The sequence below is a fragment of the Myodes glareolus genome, chromosome 14, assembly GCF_982192425.1.
Source record: "Myodes glareolus chromosome 14, mMyoGla1.1, whole genome shotgun sequence".
In the NCBI taxonomy this organism is placed as follows: Eukaryota; Metazoa; Chordata; class Mammalia; order Rodentia; family Cricetidae; genus Myodes; species Myodes glareolus.
Window position 1 is genome coordinate 40,103,132 of NC_142039.1, and position 20,046 is coordinate 40,123,177.

At 43.1% G+C, this 20,046-nt stretch overlaps 4 non-coding genes across 4 annotated transcripts; 1 reads left to right on the top strand and 3 right to left on the bottom strand.

Annotated features, from left to right (window-relative positions):
* Positions 1-5,692: 5,692 nt before the first annotated feature.
* Trnav-aac (transfer RNA valine (anticodon AAC)) lies at positions 5,693-5,765 on the bottom strand. The gene has a single exon. It is a non-coding gene; the product is annotated as a tRNA-Val (tRNA).
* A 5,091-nt stretch (positions 5,766-10,856) lies between these two features.
* On the bottom strand, positions 10,857-10,929 carry Trnar-acg (transfer RNA arginine (anticodon ACG)). Its single transcript has one exon. It is a non-coding gene; the product is annotated as a tRNA-Arg (tRNA).
* An 853-nt stretch (positions 10,930-11,782) lies between these two features.
* Trnas-cga (transfer RNA serine (anticodon CGA)) lies at positions 11,783-11,864 on the bottom strand. The gene has a single exon. It is a non-coding gene; the product is annotated as a tRNA-Ser (tRNA).
* Positions 11,865-17,774: 5,910 nt separating this feature from the next.
* On the top strand, positions 17,775-17,847 carry Trnav-cac (transfer RNA valine (anticodon CAC)). Its single transcript has one exon. It is a non-coding gene; the product is annotated as a tRNA-Val (tRNA).
* The last annotated feature ends 2,199 nt before the right edge of the window (positions 17,848-20,046 follow it).

Here is a 20,046-nt window from a genome sequence, read left to right on the forward strand (position 1 = left end):
AGACAACAAAAGGAGGAAACTTTTCACTGGGGCCTGTGGGCTGGAGTCAGAACCAGTACTAGATCACACAATTCCAGGACAAGAACAAAACAGTGGAGCTGGGAAGCGACCACATACAGGGTCAACGTTAGGTAAATCCCTAGCAGGTGTTTACATACAAACCAAATAATTCTAAAAAGACTTGATCATTACTTTATGAATCCATCTGCAATATCCACATCAGAAACAGAAGAAGCTCACCGGGTTCATATTACATCCCATCCAGGTCTCCTGACTGGTGCCCTTCAGATTCTGGAACAGTTACCGTACATTTTTTTTTTTTTTTCCTGGGAGAAGGCAGAGGGCACACTGCTGGGGCACTGGAGCGTAGGTGTTGTCGCGCCAGGGGCAGTTGGTCTGCAGCTGAGCATTTTTCTCATTCACCAGTGCCCTGACTTGCTATTTGGTAGACTGTGCTAGTTTACCAAGATTCCCCACCAGTGATCAGAATCAACCCCCTGCCCGCCGCTGCTCCAGGCTAGGGTATCTTGCTACCGCGTATTTTTTCCCTTTATGTAAGCTACTGAATATATTTTTAAAATATTCTTATGGTTTACTTAACTTTATTTTATGTGCATTGGTGTAAAGGTGTCAGATCCCCTGCAACTGGATCTTCAGACAGTTGTGAGCTGCCATGTGGGTGCTGGGAAATAAGCCCGGGTCCTCTGGAAGAGCGTGCTCTTAACCACTGAGCCTTATCTCCTGCCCCTTGAATATATTTCTTTGTCTAGACTGGGGTCCAAGATGCCTTTCTCTTTGGTGCGATGATAACAGAAAATGGTGAAAGGTGTTTTTGTGTGGTTCTCACACTTTAGGTACAGTGTGTTTTGATAAATGGGGTCTCTGCCACTGACTGGAACCTTGGTTGTTCTTAATAGCCCTCCACTTCGGTTGGTGTCACTGTCATTATTTCTTACGGCTCTCTCTCTCTCTCTCTCTCTCTCTCTCTCTCTCACACACACACACACACACACACACACACACCCCACAGGTGGGCAAGAAACCATTCATTCTTTGCCCTTTAAAAAGCATCAACAATTATAGTTAAAGAAAAGCAGTCATTGTTCGAGCTTAGAATAAAAAATAAAATAGTTATGAAAAGTGTGTATGACGACTACAAACTTTTTCAAAATTAAGGAGAACATTTGAAGCTTCAGGGTTCAACTCAGTTACCGGTAAAATGATTAAGCTCAGTTTTGCATCGTTTGCTTTAATTTTTTTTGCACTGGAAACAGCCTCCGAGACCAAAGCAAAGTAAAGCACCCTGAGTGCTCAGACGGGGGTATGCCAGGCTCCCTCGCAAATAACAGCCACCAGACCAAAACAAGCAGCAACAACAAAACGACTGCGGAGTCGGCTGTGGTTGTGTGGTTATTCACACGTGTAATTCTAGCAATCTGGGAAGTTGCGACAGGAGGATTGGCGCTCATTTAAGGCTTCCCAGTACTACTGAATGATTTCCAGGTCAGACTGCTTTCAGGCAGAGGTCTCGGAGGCTCAGAATGGAAACAAACCTAAGAAAAGGCCGGGAAAAAAATGTGGAGAGCGCGCACTTGCCTTAAAGAGTCAAGATTGCTTTAACCGGCTCTCGAAAATGACCTTCGCATCCGGGCGTCTGTCTTAGAAGCAGTGCAGCTGTCTGGTCCGGCGAGACTGCTGGCCCCGCTGATCCTCTGCATCACTTGTTCCTTTGGAGCCCATCAGCTTGTGCGCCTCGAGAGCTCAGAACCCGACTCTGACAATTGTGAACGTGAAAGCCGCCACTATCCCGGCGCAGAATACCTCTTCGGGAGCGGGAGGGCAAGAGTCCTCTCGGGGCAGGAAGCAGGCGGGATGGGGAAGCATCTTAGAAAAGTCTGAGAAGCAGTCTCAGAGTTGTTACCCCACGCCTGCTCTCGCCATACTCCCGATCTACTGCTCTGCATCCCAGACAGAGCCAAATGATTTCTGTTCAGAATAATTTTCTGGAAAGAAGAAAACATCAGGATTCCTGTTTGTCAGACATCAGAGGATCTTCGTAGTCCCCTTCGGGAAGACCGGAAGACCAGAGAATGCGCAGAAATTAGGTTGCACACCTTGTGCTTTACTCTCGTTTGTTGAATTAAAGGACTGAGCCTCCTATAGCGTGGGCACTCTGGAATCCAGAGACAAAGATCAGGACCGCACAGGCTTACCCGTCAGGAAAGTGGAAGGCGCCAGATATTGAAGTATAATAAGTTAAACCTCGTGTAGTGGTTCATTCTGGAGGCTGAGACAGGAGAATAGCTATGAATTCAAAGCCAGTGTGGGTTACAAAGAGTATAAGACTCAGTCTCAAAATAAAACAGACACTGCGAAACGGAGCAGCAACTCCGGGGCTTCTCATTGCCTACTGGGCTAGCAAGCAGCTACTTCCTGGTCCTTCTCAAGGTCTCCGGCTTCCACGTTGGAAGCTTCTCTGGTGGAAGTCGGAACAGGCGAGTTTAAGGCATTTTCTCCCAGATACGAGAACCGCTCTTACCTCTTTAAACTCAACTCTGTGAGCGAGGGGACACAGAAGACTCTTAAAAGCAATGCTACTTGGTGAGAGTCAAGATTATCTGAACGAAAATCTTTCGGCAAGGGGAGAAGAAATTTCTTTAAAAGCACGAACATAAATGTTTGTTCTTATAAAATTTTTACAAAGTTGAGCCCTAATGTGGTTGGTTAAAGTGTGGTGCTGAGAAAGCCCAGGTTGCAGTTCCATCCCTTGCACAGGCCGGAGGTGTCTATAAACTTTTTCTCGCCTATAAAAATCTCATCGCAGTGACTCCACACCCAGGCACACACTGGAAACAAAGGTCTAAAATCGCAACTGAACGTTCTTGTCTTTTTTATTCTGTCTGAACACCTACTCATTTTGCCATTGATCACTTTCCTTCCCTCTTCTCCCTTTCCCTTTCCTCTTCCCCCTTCTTTATCTTTCTCCCTTTTATTTTCTCTTCCTCTTTCCTATATTTTTCCTTTTTTCACTACCAACTGATATCTACCATAATTTCTGTTCATGAAGATGTCTCACCCAGAACACTGAACAGTTCTGTGGACAGAGTAAGACATTCAGTAAATATTTGTGAAAAAATTGACCATGGGTGTGTTTATAATCCTGTTGGGCACATGGGTGGAGATCAGAGGAAAGCTGTCCAGAATATTCTTTCTCCTTCCACCATGGAGAACCTGGGGTATGAATTCAGGTCTTCAGGCTTGGCAGCAGTGCTTTTACCTGTTGAGATATTTCATTGGCCCTTTGGATATACTTTTTTTTTAAAAAAAAAATCTTGTTTTTATTTTGTCGGGAACCACTCTGGGGTGACTTCTGCCGCGATCCTAGCCACAGCGGGTTCATAAATTTTAGGGTAGGGCGTGAGGATTAGGAAAGTTAGGTAGGAGGAACAGGGATAAGAAAGAAACACAGAGACTTAGGATAGTATGGGGAGGGCCACTCAGTCTCCCCTGCATACTGAGTTCTGACTTCTGAGTTCGCTCGGTGTTTAATTTTCCATACACTTTTATACCCCAATACAAAAGGGGAGAAGAAGGCAAACGACTGCTTTAACATGACGCAAAGCACAAATAGACCAGTTACTTGCTTGAATACTTTGAGACAATCAAGTTATTATTTCTTGAGAAAAGTATCTGAAGGACCAGTGAAAACAGCCTAGATAAAGTGTCCTGTGGGCAGCCACTCCCTAAGTCAATCCTATTTCAAAAAAGGAGCAGAAGTATGCCTGAATTCAGGATGGAGTGCATCTACCTCTATGGGCCATCTTAGTGTCCAAAGCACCATGTAACCACACCTTACGTCAGGGTGTGTAGCCACACTTGTTGACAACTTCGAGAGAGCCAAACTCTCTGACCTTCAGACAAGGTGGAATAGGCTCACATTTTGGGGCCTCGAATTTATTTGAAATGTATTTATGTCTTGCTTGCCTGTGTATCTCTGTGCTACTTGCCAGGTGCCTGCCTAGGGCCTTTGGAACTGGAGTTACAGTCATAGGTGCTGGGAATAAACCTGCAGGCCTCTGAGCAGCTCTTAAATGCTGAGTTATTTCTCCACTCTTCCCTGAGTGCATCTTTAAACATCAGAATATTTTAGGTTATATGTAGTAAAACACATATGTAAAGGAACCAAAACTTTAAAGCTCATCGTTTACTGCATAATATTGAGGATATACCATTTTATAGAACACACAGAGTTGCATGCAGATGAAAGACCTGGATAAATCCAGATCCCCCTAGCAGGAAAATAGAGCCAAAAATCTAGCAGGAAGAGAAGAATCAGAAATCTAGGATTAGTCAGTTTCAGGGTTTCAGGAACTAGCTGAAGATAAAGGTAGATTGTAATCTTGAGAGTAATCTTGAGAAACAGGGAGATTCCTAGTAATTATCACCCCCTAGTAATTATCATTGGTATTTTTAGAATAGGAACTAGCTGATTATGACCTTGAGAATGATCTTGAGAGGCAGGGAGTTGCCCCCTTGTAATCATCACTGGAATTTTCGGAATTTTCTGTGACACCCTCCCTGCCCCCCTGTGGCTGTGTGGTTTCTTCCTATAAAAACTACTTCTCCAGGTCACTGGGGTTGAACTCTTCCCCTGCATGGGTTATGAGTCTCGGCCCAGTGCACTGGTTCCCATCTTGTCGTCTTGTCATTAAACCTCGTGTGATTGCAGCAAGGACGGTCTCTCATGAGTTACTGGGGAGGGTCGCGTTATCCGAGGCTTGAGTGAGAGTCTTCCAATATCGGGGGTCTTTCACAGGTAAGAGCAACAAGTGACAAGCATAAAACCGGAATAACACAAAACTTAGAATTCTCGTATTTGACAAAGGACAGTTTGTCACCGTTTAGTCATCCCTAGCTATAGGTATTTAACACATCTGGTTCCCTTTTTTTTTTTTTCTGCATAAGATATTCCCCACATTGGAGTACCCTGGCCTATCCCTGTAATTCCTTCACTTGGGGGTGGGGTGGGGCAAAGGCAGACAGATACCTGTGAGTTTCAGGCCAGCCAGGGTTACACAGTGAGACCCTGTCTCAAAAACAAAACAAAACCAAATAAACCAAAAACACAAAGCAAAAAAACAAAAAACAAACAAAACAAAACAAAAAAACAAGCAGCCCAAATGAAAAGGCATGAACTCACAAATAAAAAATTTAGTTATTCATTACAATAAAGTGATTTTTATATTAAATTACTTTTTAAATTTTATTTAACATTTATTTTTTAATCGTGTGTGTGTGTGTGGGGGGGGTGCCTGTGCATATGTGATTGCACATATGACCTGGGTTCTGAGAATTAAACTTTCAACAAATGCTCTTAACTGCTGAGTCATCTCTCCACCCCTAATTATTTTTTTTTTAAAAAAGAAAAACACTTTTTAAAATTAGGAAAAACAAAACGAAACAAAAAACCCAAAATAGAAACAACACCAAAGAAGAAACTCCAAAACACTTCGGTCAGTGTTATATCTCTGCACTGATATATCTCTTCTTAGCCCCTATTTCACTTTGCCCATCTCGGTGAAGGAGCTACCCGCTTGGTCAGAAGTGGCTAAAATGAAGCTACGTTTTATTTGGCAGTCTTACTACAAAGAAAAGCAGGCAAATTTAAAACCTGGCACTTAAACCAAAACTATGTTTCCGCCCGGTTTCGAACCGGGGACCTTTCGCGTGTTAGGCGAACGTGATAACCACTACACTACGGAAACGCCCTTGGCAGCTGCTGTGCTTTTCCAAATTAGTTAAAAATGAATCCTATTAGCGGGGCCATCGTGACTGACGCCTTTAATCCCGGCATTCGGAAGGCAGACGGAAACGGATCTCTGAGTAGAGACCGGCCTGGTCTACCGAGCAAGTTCTAGGATAACCTAGAATACACAGAGAAACATTGTCTCAAGAAACCAAAAACCCCTAAAACAACCAACCAAACAAAAAAAACCCAAACAATTAACCAATCAAAAAAGAATCCTACTGTCTTCATACTTTTGATTCTTAAATTCAATAGTGGCAAAGTCCAAAGAAGCAAGTAGAAGCCCTGTATAGCTGTAATTCCTCTGTGAGCTCCAGGCAGAGAAATCTCAGGTGGACTCCTGGGAAATTTTATTTAAAGGGATTTCCTTATGTTTTGTATGCTCCTTTCTTGGCTTGAGTGAGCCTCTCCTATCTTCCTATCCACAAATGATTCTACTGTATAGTACAAGAACCCTAATATATTTTGGGTTGTGAGCCTAGCATTTATTGGCTGAGTCATCTCTCCAGCCCGAGAATAATATATGTTTAAACCCTCTTCTGTATATCAGAGTATGTCATTTCTGATCAGCTCTGATCCTAGTCCTGGCAAGCCTGGATTTCACTCAATACACAGAGGACAGAGTCTCTCAGGCCTTTTTGCTCATGGGTGCCAAATATCTGGGGGTTCAGAGGCAGAACCCTGAGATGAATGTACCAATGAGCTGAATTATTCTGAGGAAGGCATGCTTGTAAACCTGGCAAGCTTTAGGAATTCCCCCACAAAAGCTGAATTTTCTGCATTAATGATGTTAAGTGAGGGAGAATTGTGCTTTTTCTGTTCTTTGTGGGGCAGCTGACATAACCCTTTTTGTCTATTGTGCTGGGGGTCAAACACCCGGCCTTGTGCATGGTAGACAAAGGCTCTACCATTAATTCTCTATCTCCCCCTCCACACATCTTGGTTCTTTTCTCTGTAACCAAAACAACAGAGGGGTATTTATTTTTGTGGTCTTCAATATTTTCTGAAGTATAGAACTTTTATTATGAACTCTACCTTATGATTTATTTAATCTCTCACTCTAGAAATCTTCATAGACTTTTGACACAATCTTCCAAATACCGAGCCCGAGACTTGCTGTAGTGAGCTCTTTATCCATCGCCTCCATGTTGGCTAGTGACCTGCTGACATGGTGGGTTCTGTGCATGTGGCTTGTGACTAGGACCGTGGGAGCCCATAGAAGTGACTCCGTTCCATCTTGACTTAGGGTTAGAGTTCAAGCTTGTTTTGCTCCTTCAAGGTCAAGCAACAGGCCTAAGGTGAAGTTGCTACACGTCTTGCTTACATAACAGGATGTTTGGCCTAAGGTGTTTAGCTACGAGATGTTTTGCTTCTTAATGTTTTGAACTCTTGTTTTTCCCTTGTGTCCCAACAAAAAATGTTCTTTTGCCCTCCCATTTGTCTTGGGGCATAAAAGGGTGCTGAAAAATAAACCCGAGGCGGCAGCATTCAGTGATATTCTTCCCGAATCTATCCTACGTCTATTTCTTCTGTGTCTCTGTTATTTCTACTTGCAGTTTCTCAGGCCACATGCTTCCCGCCAACCAGGAATGATCAAGCCAGGAGGCACCCGGCAGCGGACGTTGTTGCCCGGATACGGGCGACGACAAGTAGGTGTTTGGTACTGAGAAGGACGCTTGAGCAGTTAGAGCTTTTCTTCAAAAACCGCTTCGCTGCTAATGACGTTGTCGTGGAGTCCAGCTCCACGTGTGCGCCCTGGTATCCTTCAAACTTAGTCCTTGGACTAAGCAGTCAGTGGGCTTGGATAGTGACTAGTGGGTCATGAGCCTGTATGCAACCTTCCACCTCCACCTCATCATGACTCCACTTACTTTTCCTGCACACCGAATCTTTTATTACATTCCCTATATTTTTTTCTTTTAATCCTAGTCTTCATTTACTGCAATGTCACACAATCAGGGATCATTTGCCTTTAACACTCAGTATAATATGTGGCACAGTTTAGTGCCTAAATTGTATGAGTTACGAGGCTTTTCTTTTTTACTTTTTAACCATCACTACAAGGCTTTGCTTCCTTTAAACCTAACTCCAGATTTTATAGATAAAACATCATAACCACTCAGACTAGATATTATAATCTCGTATGGTATGACAGATAATAATTTTTTTGTTACTGACTGGGGTGGCAGAGTGATTAAGGTGTTGGATTTATTAGCCAACAGATATGTCTGCGGGTTCGAGTCCCACTCCTGGCAGAACCTTATTGAACCCTTGAGCTCCTGAGGGAAAGAGTTCTTTTATGCAAATTCCAGTTTTTGAGTATTTTCTCTTACCTCCCAGACAAGTAGTATCAAGCAGGTATTTGAATAGAAGTCAAGGTACTTCTTAGGCTATAGCGATAGGTACTCTAAATCTGGCTTTTAACTAAAGAAACTTGGGTTCAGACAATTTACTCCAGGAGGAGCCGTTGAGGAAACCATGTGGAGTGCTGAGGCAGCTGCATCAGGGATAAGCTTCTCAGTGATCCTATAGGATTGCGGACAAAGATAGGACACCCCTTCACAGAGCAGAGAGCCAGATCAGTCTTCAAGGTCAGGGTCAGCCAGAACGTTTAGGGAAGCATCAATTCATATGAAGTTTTCAATTTACTTAATTAAGTAGGAGACAATCCAATCATCAAAGAGAATTCTAAAACAACAACCCCCCTAAACCATGGGGGATGGGTTGGGTGGGGGTGGGATCCTTGGGTCGGTTACCTTTTCAGAAGAGAATGATGCTATTGGAGCATCGCTGTGTGCAATGATAACTGTCCTCGGGCCTGGCCGCTGGAGTAGCTGCTATTTACCCACGTTGTTCTTAGACTCTGTTGCTGTCCCTCTCATGACAGCGAGGGGTCTTAATGTCCTGTTATCACCTTTGCCTGACAAGTTTAAGGAGAAACTGCTTCGTTGTTTCTGAAAGCCACACACCAACAGTAAGCCAGTGTTTGCATTCCTTCACATCCTCCCCAACAGTTGCAATTTTCAGCTGTCATAAATATTCAGGCATCTTAGGGGTTTTAATTTGTATCTCTAGAGATGTAAGCATTTTTTCTTGTGATTGTTTAGTTCTTGTATGTATACTTTTGTGTGTGCTAAAATATTTGCTCACTTTTATTGTTATTTTTTGAGACAGGGCCTGGGCTGGTCTTGAACTCCAGATCCTCTCGCCTGGGCTCTCAAATGCTGCAATACAGGCTTGTAGCCTGCCCAGCACAGGTGGCATGCTTACTAATGAGTTTTGAGAGTTCTTGAAATATTCTCCACGTATCTCACTGATCAGACATGTTCTTCCCCAACTCCTCTTCGAATTGTAGAATATGCCTGCCTGTCTTTCACAGAGGGCTTAATCCATCATGTTTCCTAAGGGTCGTGTTAACCCATGTCAGACAAGATTTTCTTATATTTTTAGCAAGAATGCAAAAACTTCTCTGAGTAGGTGATACTGTGAGATCATAATTTCTTTCTTCTCCACACTTAGATTCAACAATTCATTATAAAATGGAGTTGTGTCTCCTTGGGAAGCTGTCCCTTCCTCTCACCCAGGGAGCTCCTCTTTATCTTCTGTGGGAAACCACATGTTTATATGGTCTGGTTCCACTTCTGCCTGGATGCCTTTCCTTAGATTTCAGACTGTTTTGGTTACTAGGAGACCTCAGCTCATATATGATTCAAGAAATGAAATTATTTATGTCTCAGTTATCTGTAGTCTTTAAGTCAGGAGGGGCACTCTCCTTGTTTCAACACAGCCCTGCGTGTACACGCATCGGAAAAAGAAGCACAGGAAAATTGTGATCACCTTCGTGTTCAGTCAGTCCGGTAATTTATAGGCAGTTTAGCCTGAAGAAAACTGACACGCAGAGTGGGAAGCGCTGAAAGACTCACCATAAAATAGCCAACGTGCCTTGGGGCTGACCAGACTGGTTACACGCAGTGATGCTACGCACAAAGTACACTCGCCGTGGAATCTGTGGGTCAGCGGTTCTCTAACACGAGGGAGTCAGAGGCGCTCCACACTCACACGTTTCTCGCCGTCCATCTCAACTGGGCATGGGTTAGACACAGTCCGGGCGTCGTGTAACTTCTTTCTTTTAATCCTACCTAGCACGGATTAAAACTCAAACTATGTGATATAGATAAACTTTTGGAAGGAGAATATGGTGCATATCTCAATGTAATTTAATCTGTGTTCTTTTCGGATTTCGCCTTGAGATCCTTTTCGAGCACCTTCTCCCTTGTTCCACGTCTCAAGCCTTACGTCAAGGAAAACCTTAGAAGGCAGATTCACCTGCTCAGACACGGCCCCAAAGCTGCACTTTTGGATCTTCCTGTACCTTCTGACTCTTAATTTTGTCTGGGATCGTTTGCAAATGTGAACAATTTCTTAGATCGCTTTCTAGATTCAGTATCTGCCACTTTTCTCGCCTCTCCAGGAGGAGCTCAGGGACGGTAGAAGCTTAGCCACCGGTGGAGCCCAGCCCAGGGCTGGGCGGGAGCGGGGGTGGGTGGGATGAACGAATAAAATATTAATCAAGTTTTAATTTTTCCCTCTGCTACTGTGTTTTTTCAAAAATTAAGATATAATTCATGTGCATTAAAGCTCAACATTTTAAAGTGGTCAATTCAGTGATTATTCGTGTACTGAATCATTAACAGTCATTGCTATCTGACTTCAAATTTTTTATTTCTCCAGTCCCGGGCAACCGGTGATACGTCCTAACTCTAGCTTTGGTGGTTTGGACATTTAATTTCAATAACAACATGCAGTATGTGACTTATGTGCTGGTTTCTTTTTCTCCACACGGTGCTGGTAATGTTTCAGAAGTACATTCCTTTCTGTTTTTAGAAATATCATGTTGTTGGGTAGTGTAGAGCAAGACAAAATCTAGTGAGAGCCTAGATCACTAGATCCAGATCAGGGCTCTTCAAGAGTTAATCTGTTCCGGTTATGGATTTGAACAATCGAACAGGACTATCTCGTTTAAGTTAAAGGAGAAGAAAAAGTTTCGAGCCGAGCCAGCCAGGAGTCGAACCTAGAATCTTCTGATCCGTAGTCAGACGCGTTATCCATTGCGCCACTGGCCCGCCATGAGGGGGGGGGGGGTACTCTTCCACTATTTATTATTAGTTACTACACTAAATTAAAGGCCGACCTACTTTCAAGTCATGTAAACTCAACAAATGTTCGACTTGCATAATTTACAACCCTTAAAATGTTTTACATTCATAAAGGAATTTCCTGCCTGTACACCACTTACGTTATAAAAGTTTGTTTTTCCATTCTCGGCGCCTCTTGGTTTCCATTAATTTAGGCAGTTGGTTCCTCTGACATTAAATAACCTCTCACCTCCAGCCCGGTTGATTGAATGAAAAAGTGATGAAACGAAACCCACTCTTTCCTCCCCTTCCTTCTCTCCTCCTCTTACTTTTGAAACAGGATCATTCTGGCCTCAAAATGGCAATTCTCCTGCCTCAGGCTCCTGGAGTTCTGGGATTACAGGTATGCATCACAAAGTTAAATATCTTAAGTTTTACAATCTCAATTCAGTCAGAAATTTAGACGCTCAGAGTTCAATTGAAAATAAAAAATGAGCCAGACGTGGGGATACAAAAACTTTAAACCCCAGCATTTTGGTTTTTACCTATGGAGTTATCTTAAAAATACTAAAGAAAGCTTGGCTGAATTTTATTTAAGCGTTATTGTTTGTTAATGTGAGTGAAGACACAACAGACTTGGTCAAACGTTTCCTGATTGAGTTTGGGTCAGCCTGGATGCTGCACTGCAGGTATTGCTACTGAGTAGCTTTCAACTCTCTTTATTCTAATTTAAAAGCAACAAGAAAGAACTCTACATTTTACAGTTTAACACTACCACGGGAGTGCTTTAGAGGAAAAGCTATGTGTCTTAGAGAGAAAAAGATATAGCAAAGCCCTTGTACGCTGTGAGCAGGATTTGAACCTGCGCGGGAATAACCCATTGGGTTTCGAGCCCAACGCCTTAACCACTCGGCCATCACAGCTAGCTATGCTTGGAGCTGCTATTTTTCACATATGTACTAAACAAACAATAATACAAAAACGCGTCTGAAAGCATTGAGCACTATAATTCTATCAATGCCACATACTCCCGCCTATTGGACAATTTCCTTTCAGCAATACACAGAAGGCAGTCACTTGGTCAAAACCTAATCAGATCTCTCTCCCCAGCCTTTCTCAATTTGACTCTATCGCTACAGGCTTTTAGGTCCCAAATTACAGGTTTTAAAAGGATAGCAATATTGCAGCACACCAGAGTTTTTAACCTTCTTCTTCCCCCCTTCGGCACTCACAGATAATCGATTTTTTCTTCATAGTGTGTTAGGGAATAAAGGTTGAGTTAGTTGTATATACACTTACAATCTTATTCAATCATCCTCTCTCCACACAGCTCAAGATGCACGGCTCCCTAGGAAGACAGTTTGGCAAGATCTATCCATACTCAAAATTCATGTGCCCTCTGAGATGGCATTTCTATAATGTTTGCACACTCCAGGGGTTCTGCTGGGGGAGAGCTCATTCTCTTCTGTATTATCTGGAACGGCAAGATTGGGGGAAAACATCAGCAATATGAGTCTTTTAAAATAATTATCTTGTTAATGTTAAGTAATTCAGAATAATTTAAGCAGGTACTTTATGGCAACACACACACACACACACACACACGCATAGTGAAGTATTATGCATGTTTAAGAGCTGGCTGTGGTTACACACCTGTAATTCTAGTTCTCGAGAAGATGAGTGTTAGGGGAAATAAGCGACCCGAAAGAAGGCGGAGCCGAGGGATGATGCCCTGGCCTTTTGGAACATGGAAGGCTAGCGGGCCGCAGCAGCGGAGCAGCTGGAGACTCATTTTGGATTCCCCATTCTTTGTTATGATTACCGAGCACGGATTTTGCTTGATAATAAGCACAAATAATCCTTTGATTCTCCTCATCAGTGGAGGTAGGAGAAGCATAAATTCTAGGCAATCCTCCACTACGTAGAAAATTCGAGGCTACATGAGACCCTGTTTCAAAGAAAGAAAACATATAAGAAAATGAGACTATAAGGTGTTTGTGTGTGGTGCGCGCGCGGTGCATATAAATCTTTACTGTAAAATCCATGTTGAGATCAAAGTGCATAGACGACTACCATGGAAGACATATTAGTGTTAAATTATTCACGTATTTTTACAAAATATTACTCCAAGAGCTAGGCATGGTGGCACACACCTTCAATTTCAGTACTTTGGAGGCTGAGGCAAGTGGTTCTCTAAGTTTTAGGAAAGCCTGGTCTACATAGACCATAGAGAGTTCCAGTACAGCCCAGGACATGCAGAGAAACTCTGGGAAAAAAGAAAATCTCTACAAGAATGTATAATTAACAAAGAACTGACACTAGATGGTTTCTTCAATGGCTTTGAAGATTTTTTTTAGATTGAACCGACAGTTTCAGCATCTGTTTCACCTGCTTAACTGTCTTCAGACAAAAGCATATGTAAGATTAAAATGGTAAAACTTACGCTGTATAAACTGACAAGTTTCTACTTGAGGCCAGTCCCCCTTGAGCATTAGTTAGGACAGGTTGCATGCTATTGGTATTAAAGAGCCTCTCCTTTATTACTTTCTGAGAGCTTGGGGTGACTTCTTGTTGGGAGGAATTGTTCAGTTATGATTGGATAATCAGCTTGAGATGTCTGACAGGATGTGTGACAGGATGTCACAAACTGGGAGGTTTGCATAGCTGCAGAGGGGCCAACCTTCTGCAGGTCAGAGGGGCCAGCCTTCTGCAGGTCAGAGGGGCCAGCCTTCTGCAGGTCAGAGGGGCCAGCCTTCTGCAGGTCAGAGGGGCCAGCCTTCTGCAGGTCAGAGGGGCCAGCCTTCTGCAGGTCAGAGGGGCCAGCCTTCTGCAGGTCAGAGGGACCAGGAATGAGATGCAGACTTGGCAAGAAAATATAGACTTCTTTTTCTGAGGAATAAAAGCTTCTCTTCTATTTTATTATTCTTTCTGTTGCTTTTTCTACTCTTATTTTTCTGCCCTGTTCTTCTACCCTAATGTTTCCCTTCTTTCTTCTTCCTAATGCCTACCTTCTCACTATTTCCTGCTACCGTCCTTCTACGTCTTTCCTGGTGTTTTCCTTCTATCTTCATTTTTTCCCTTACAGTATATATACCCGGCAGAATCTTAAGCAGTATAGAAATTACAATGTGGTCACATCCTATATTTTTAAGTGAATGGTTACAATGAATACAAGTAAAATTCAACATGTTTTCCATATCCCTACATAATGAAACATTTTATATATTAGAGGTGAAAAATTATCTCCAAGAACCCACATACATATTTATCTTTTAGACTTCTTAAAGGTCATGAATCTTTCAGTCATAACTATTTACATAGACAGAGGTTTTTATAACTGTTAGAAAAACAGGTAACTAGTTTCACTTTTCATATCTTAGAGTTCTGTCCAACTATCTTAACTAATATCTTTGTTTTCTAGTTACATGAAGTCAATTGTTTAAAGCTTTGCTTTAGCTACGATGCACACTCAAACCTGTGAATACATTTCCTAATATCAGGAGGAACTCAAGCTAATTCCTGAGACTCTTTTGTTTCTTAATCATTAACCTAAACCATAGTCTATATTTCTCCTCAAGAGAAACTCATAGGTCCTAGCACATGACACTTCCTTGGTCCTATTTCCTATCCTCTGCAGCTCCTGCTTTACCCGGGGTGGTGGCAACACTTTCAATACCACAGCTTAAAAGGAAATCATCTTCATAATAATCCACAGATAAAAATGCTCAGGAGAATGAGATATTTCCATGAGGTAATCACATTACATTTAAGGCAGTGGGGATCCCCCCAACACCCTTTCCCACTATGCCAGATAGCAGTTAACAATGGAGGTGGCAAACATATAAAAAGGCCCAAGAATAGCAGGAGACATTCTGGAGTCAAAGCCATCAGGGCCTTGCCTACCTAAAATTCACTCATCAGTGCCTTGTATTCTGGTGAGTCCATCTCCTGAAGTCTATTGCCACGTGCTGTTCCTCTGACATGGCCACTGGCACATAGCCAAAGAATTTTACCAGAATTCTGGAGGCTAGCAGTTCAGGATCAAAGAGCTGCTAAGGTTTGTTTCTGGTAAGACACGTCTTTCTGCTTTCTGTCTCTGTTCTAGTGAGACCCTTCCTCTGTGCATGTAGGGAGGGAGATAGCTCTTGTCTTTTCCTTCGTCACCTAAGGACACAGGTTGCACTGGATTACAGTCCCATGTTGTGACCTCATTTAACTGTAATTATCCTCTACAATTTCCATCTCTCAATGCTATCACACTGGAGTGAACTTGGGCTTCAAAAGCAGGAATCTCCACGAAGATGCAATCGGGCCACGGCATTTCCATCTCGTCTTTGGTAGTCTAGTGCCCATATTTGGTCTCCTCACTCTGACTTCAACGCATCTCAATGACTGCTGTGCTGGGCCAGCGTATCTTGGATGCCGAGACTGGCAGGGGGTGCCGGGATTGAGACACAGTGGCGTCTCTTCGGGTGGAAGAACAGCAACTTTTATTTGCGCAGAGCTAGAGCCTTTTATACCTTTAGGCAGCTGGCCCAAGAGATGCTGAGCAGCCAGAGGTCAAGATTAGGACATCACTTACTGGGAACACTTCTGCGGAAAACCACCGGCCAGGAAATGCACAAACATCCTTGTCAATTACAGAGTACAAGGAAGTTCCTCTGTCGGTCAGGGGGAGTGAGGGCAGCCGGATCACAGCATGCTGAGTTCACTATGATATCTAGGAAGAAAGGAAGAGTCGTGACAGAGCATCGTGGGGGCACTAGAGCTGTATGCATGAATGTTTCTCACAACCGTGGCAGAAGGCCCTCTGGTGAAGTGTAAAGCCATTTTCAAGGAGGGCCTATATCCTATAAATCTCGTTTTAGCATTTGAATCTCTTCAGTCTGTAGGTATTTTGCTCTGCAGTGTATTAAGGGAGAGCTGATATTTCAGTTTCATTTTGTTGATTTGCTCTAACTGTGGCTCATGCATTAATTAGCCTGAATCACTTGGAACCATCCCTATCCCCTTGACCTGTAGCCCTGGATCAGCAATCTCTGCCTAATGAGTCAATGAGTTTGATCTGACGCAATGTTTATAACCCTTCTCCCTTGATCTCAAGCCCTCAAAATTCCTTCTTCTTTAGGTTTGTCAGATTTCAGTCAGTACACATGGAGAAATTTAACGTGGCATGGCAGCCTGTAATCCCAGTAGGCAGAAGGCTGAGGGACCGGGAGGAGGATTGGCACAAGTTCTAGACCAGCCTGGGCTGCAATGGGGCGCTCTCTCCAGTGCATAAATGAATGGACTAATGATGACTAAAATGATATACTTCTTCTGGTTTGTGACACATCTTCTCAAAAGTCACACTTTGATTTTGCCCCCAAGGGTCAGGGACACATCCTAAGGAGTATCAGGAGAGTCTCAAAGGACAGCTTCCCCAGACGGGATAGTGTCCTGTCTCTCTGCAGGAGACACTAACCTTCTTAGGATGGATAGGACAGCTACTCCCAGCCATCACTGGAGTCAAAAGCTGCAACTAGAGAATCATTTCAGCAAACTTGGTTCAGGAAGGTCATAGTTCTCACCTTCCACCCTTACTTTATTACAGAGAGAAAACTTCTAAATCTTGCCAAATATGTCAACCCAGGCAAGCATCCCTAATCTACTGAATTTCACTGGTTCTCATGTTCTAGTCCTACCCAAGCCTTGTAGGGGAGAAGACATATCTTTACTCAGGCCCATAAAAGGGAGGATAAACAGACAAGAGAAATGTTATTAGTATTAAAACAAGATTTAAAGCAGGTGGTTTTGGTGCATAACGTTAATCCTAGCACTTTGGAGGCAAAAGCAGAAACAGACACATAGATCTCTGATTTTTGAGGCCTGCCTGGTCTTCCGGGAGAGTTCCAAGGCAGTCAGAACTATACAGAGAAACATTGTCTCAGAAGCCAACCAACCAACCAAAACATCCCAAACAACAACGACAATAAACACTTCACCAAGATTTATATGGACTGGGTTGAGGGTGCACATTTGTAATGCCAGCACTGAAATAAGAAAGCAAATAAACCACATTGTAAGGACAGGCAGTCCTGAAGAAACAGGCAAATCTATCATGTTAGGCTTCACGAAGACGGGTTAATTATGAAGAATGACCATGAGAACTATGAATGGATAACAATGCATGATCTAAAGATGACAAATTGGGGTAGGGTGGGCACTTATCAAGGTCTATACAGATTATTTTCTGTGTTCTTCATCCTTTGCTTTGGACAAGCAAACAACAGAAACTTAACACTATTGTGATTTTATAAAGGCAGCCGAAGAAGACACCTGTTTCCCATAGGGCAAAAATCATGCTTTAAGATATTTGCATTCTGTTGTAGATGGTGGCATTATTTCAAGGTTTCGTTTGTTTCTCAGAATTTTCCAGAATCCTGGCACAAGTGACTACGCCGAATTGATTGCCCGCAAAAGAAATAATGTTTATAGTTGCACACGGTGCTAATGGCCTCTGATCCTCTTCCTGGGCTCAAAGTGCTAACTTTAGATTCCTTAAGAATCGTTTTTTTTTCTCCAAGAATGAGCATCCGGATGCGTTGAACATAACGGAAGTAAGCTGTGTAGACAGCGTTTGTAGTCTGGAAATCCTTTTTTGCAGAATGTGTCCTTAGCTTTTCTCTCTTGCTCGAAGTTTCGGCAGAGTTTTATGCACTATTATTTATAATTTATAAATATAAAAGAGAGAGAGAGACTCATACCTCCTTAAAAATGATCATTTCTAAAACCTAGGATAGTACTTTTTCCGTAATACATGGGTGTGGCACTAGAAAGCCAGCCGCGGTGTTGTTTCCGTAGTGTAGTGGTTATCACGTTCGCCTCACACGCGAAAGGTCCCCGGTTCGAAACCGGGCGGAAACACTGTGGTTTCAGCTTTTTTTTTTTTTTGGGGGGGGGGGGGAAGCGACTATTTGTTTGAAAATAGATCCACCAAGATGTCGCTGTGCTCAGGCTTTCTACAGCTTTCTACAGCTTTCTACAGCTTTCTACAGCTGTGTGGCAGAGCAAGGCAGAAGGCCACACTTAGACTTAAGAAGCAGAATCTACCTTTGGTTCTCTGGTTTTGCACCTCTCAGGGAGGAGCACTGCAGGCCAAGCCCGCGAGTGATGATGGGGCGGGATACCAGTCCCAAAGTAACAAACACACAAGATCAAATACAACATACAGACTCCTGGTAGGTACTAGTCTTTTAATGTGAAAAAAGAAAGAGGAAAAAAAGGTGTTTATTTGAAATTACTCTATTTGCTGTTCAGTTTCATAAATGCTATCATCCAGCACAAACAGGACTACTAGTATAAAAGTGACATAGTGATGAGTATAAAACTAATTGAACATAGAATACAGAAAACTTTCAATGTTTCTGTCCTCCTCTGATTAAGATTTGTTTGTTTGTTTTGAAACTCTGTAGCCTTGGATATTATGGAATACAGAGCAGGCACCCATTAGCCTCTGCCTCTGGAGTACTGAGATTAAAGGTGTGTGCCATCATGCCCAGATGTTTTGCTTTGATTCCACTCCCACCCCCAATTGATTCTTTGGGGACTTCCCATTCTGCACCCCATTCCCTCTCACCTCTGGGTCCATTCATATCCTCCTCTCACCTCTGCACTATCCCCCCCCCCCCAAAAAAAAGCAATTGAAAACCAAACCAAACCAAACCAAACCAAACCAAACCAAACCAAACCAACTACAAAAATCCCCGCCTTGCTCCTCCATCTTTCCAGCATCTCTTCATTCATCCTGTTGCCATTGGGCGCTGTGGTGGGTCATGCAGTGGACCCTTTTGTCCAATCAGCCCCACCCACAAATGTTCATTGCAATGAGCCATCCGTCCGCTTCAAGGCCTTTGGCACGCCATCATCACTGTTTTTGATTTTTAGACAAGTTTCACACCGTAGCTCAGGATGACCTGGAATTCCCTAAGTAGCTCAGTCTATCCCCAAATACACAAGAATCCTCCTGCTTCAGCCTTCTGAGTACTGGGATTCAAGATGTGTTCACCCTGCCCTGCTAAGGAATTATTTTAAAAAGAAAACAAACTATCATTTTTTTCATTTTACATACCAGTCCCAGCTCCCACTCCCTCCTCTACAATGCATAATTTAAAAACGTTAGCAGATGCAACAGAATAATAACCTGCCTACTGTGTTTAATAAAAATAACACTGACATTTGTCTCATGATGTAGTAAGAACTTTTTTTCTTTTAAACAAGCTGTTCCTCTTCCCATAATAATTTCCCTCAAATTGCGTGCAGAAATTAGTACAATTTTTCCTCCTTTTATGGTTCAGGGGAATGAAAACCACAGCATAGCCTGCCTCATGTTAGGGGGACAGCCTCCTTGGGAGGCATAGTCTCAGCCTCCTAAATGCCATGACAAACACAATCGTCTCGACCCCTACCAAGTTCTTTTCGTTAGGGTTTCTATTACTGCAACAAAGCACGTGACCAAAAAGCAAGTTGGGGAGGAAAGGGTTTATTTGGCTCATAGTCCATCATTGGAGGAAGTCAGAGCAGGAACTCAAGCAAGGCTGGAACCCAGAGGCCCTGGAAGGGAGCTGCTTACTGGCTTGCATCCCAAAGCTTGCTCTGTCTGCTTTCGTAGTAGAACCCAGGACCACCAGCCCAGGGACGGCACCACCCACCATGGGCCGGGCCCTATTGATCACTAATTGAGAAAATGCCTTATACCTGGATCTCATGGAGACATTTCCTAAACTGAGGCTCCCTTCTCTCTAATGACCCTAGCTTGGATGAAGCTGACACACAGTACCAGCCAGTACCCAAGCTTATATCATCCTGACTCAGGATACCCATTTTGTGTGTTGAAAGAGAGTCAGATCCTGAGTGTCCTTGACCTTGTCTGGAAACGGCAGAACAAAACCACGTGCTCGCTGTGCTGGTTAATTTTACGTCTCATCTTAACTAGGCTGTGGCGTTCAGATACTTAGTAAAAACTCACTCTAGGTGTTCCTGCTTGGTTGGGGTTTGGATGAGGCACATTTAAATTGGTGGACATTTAGTAAAGAATATGTGTGTGGGCATTCCATAATCACCATC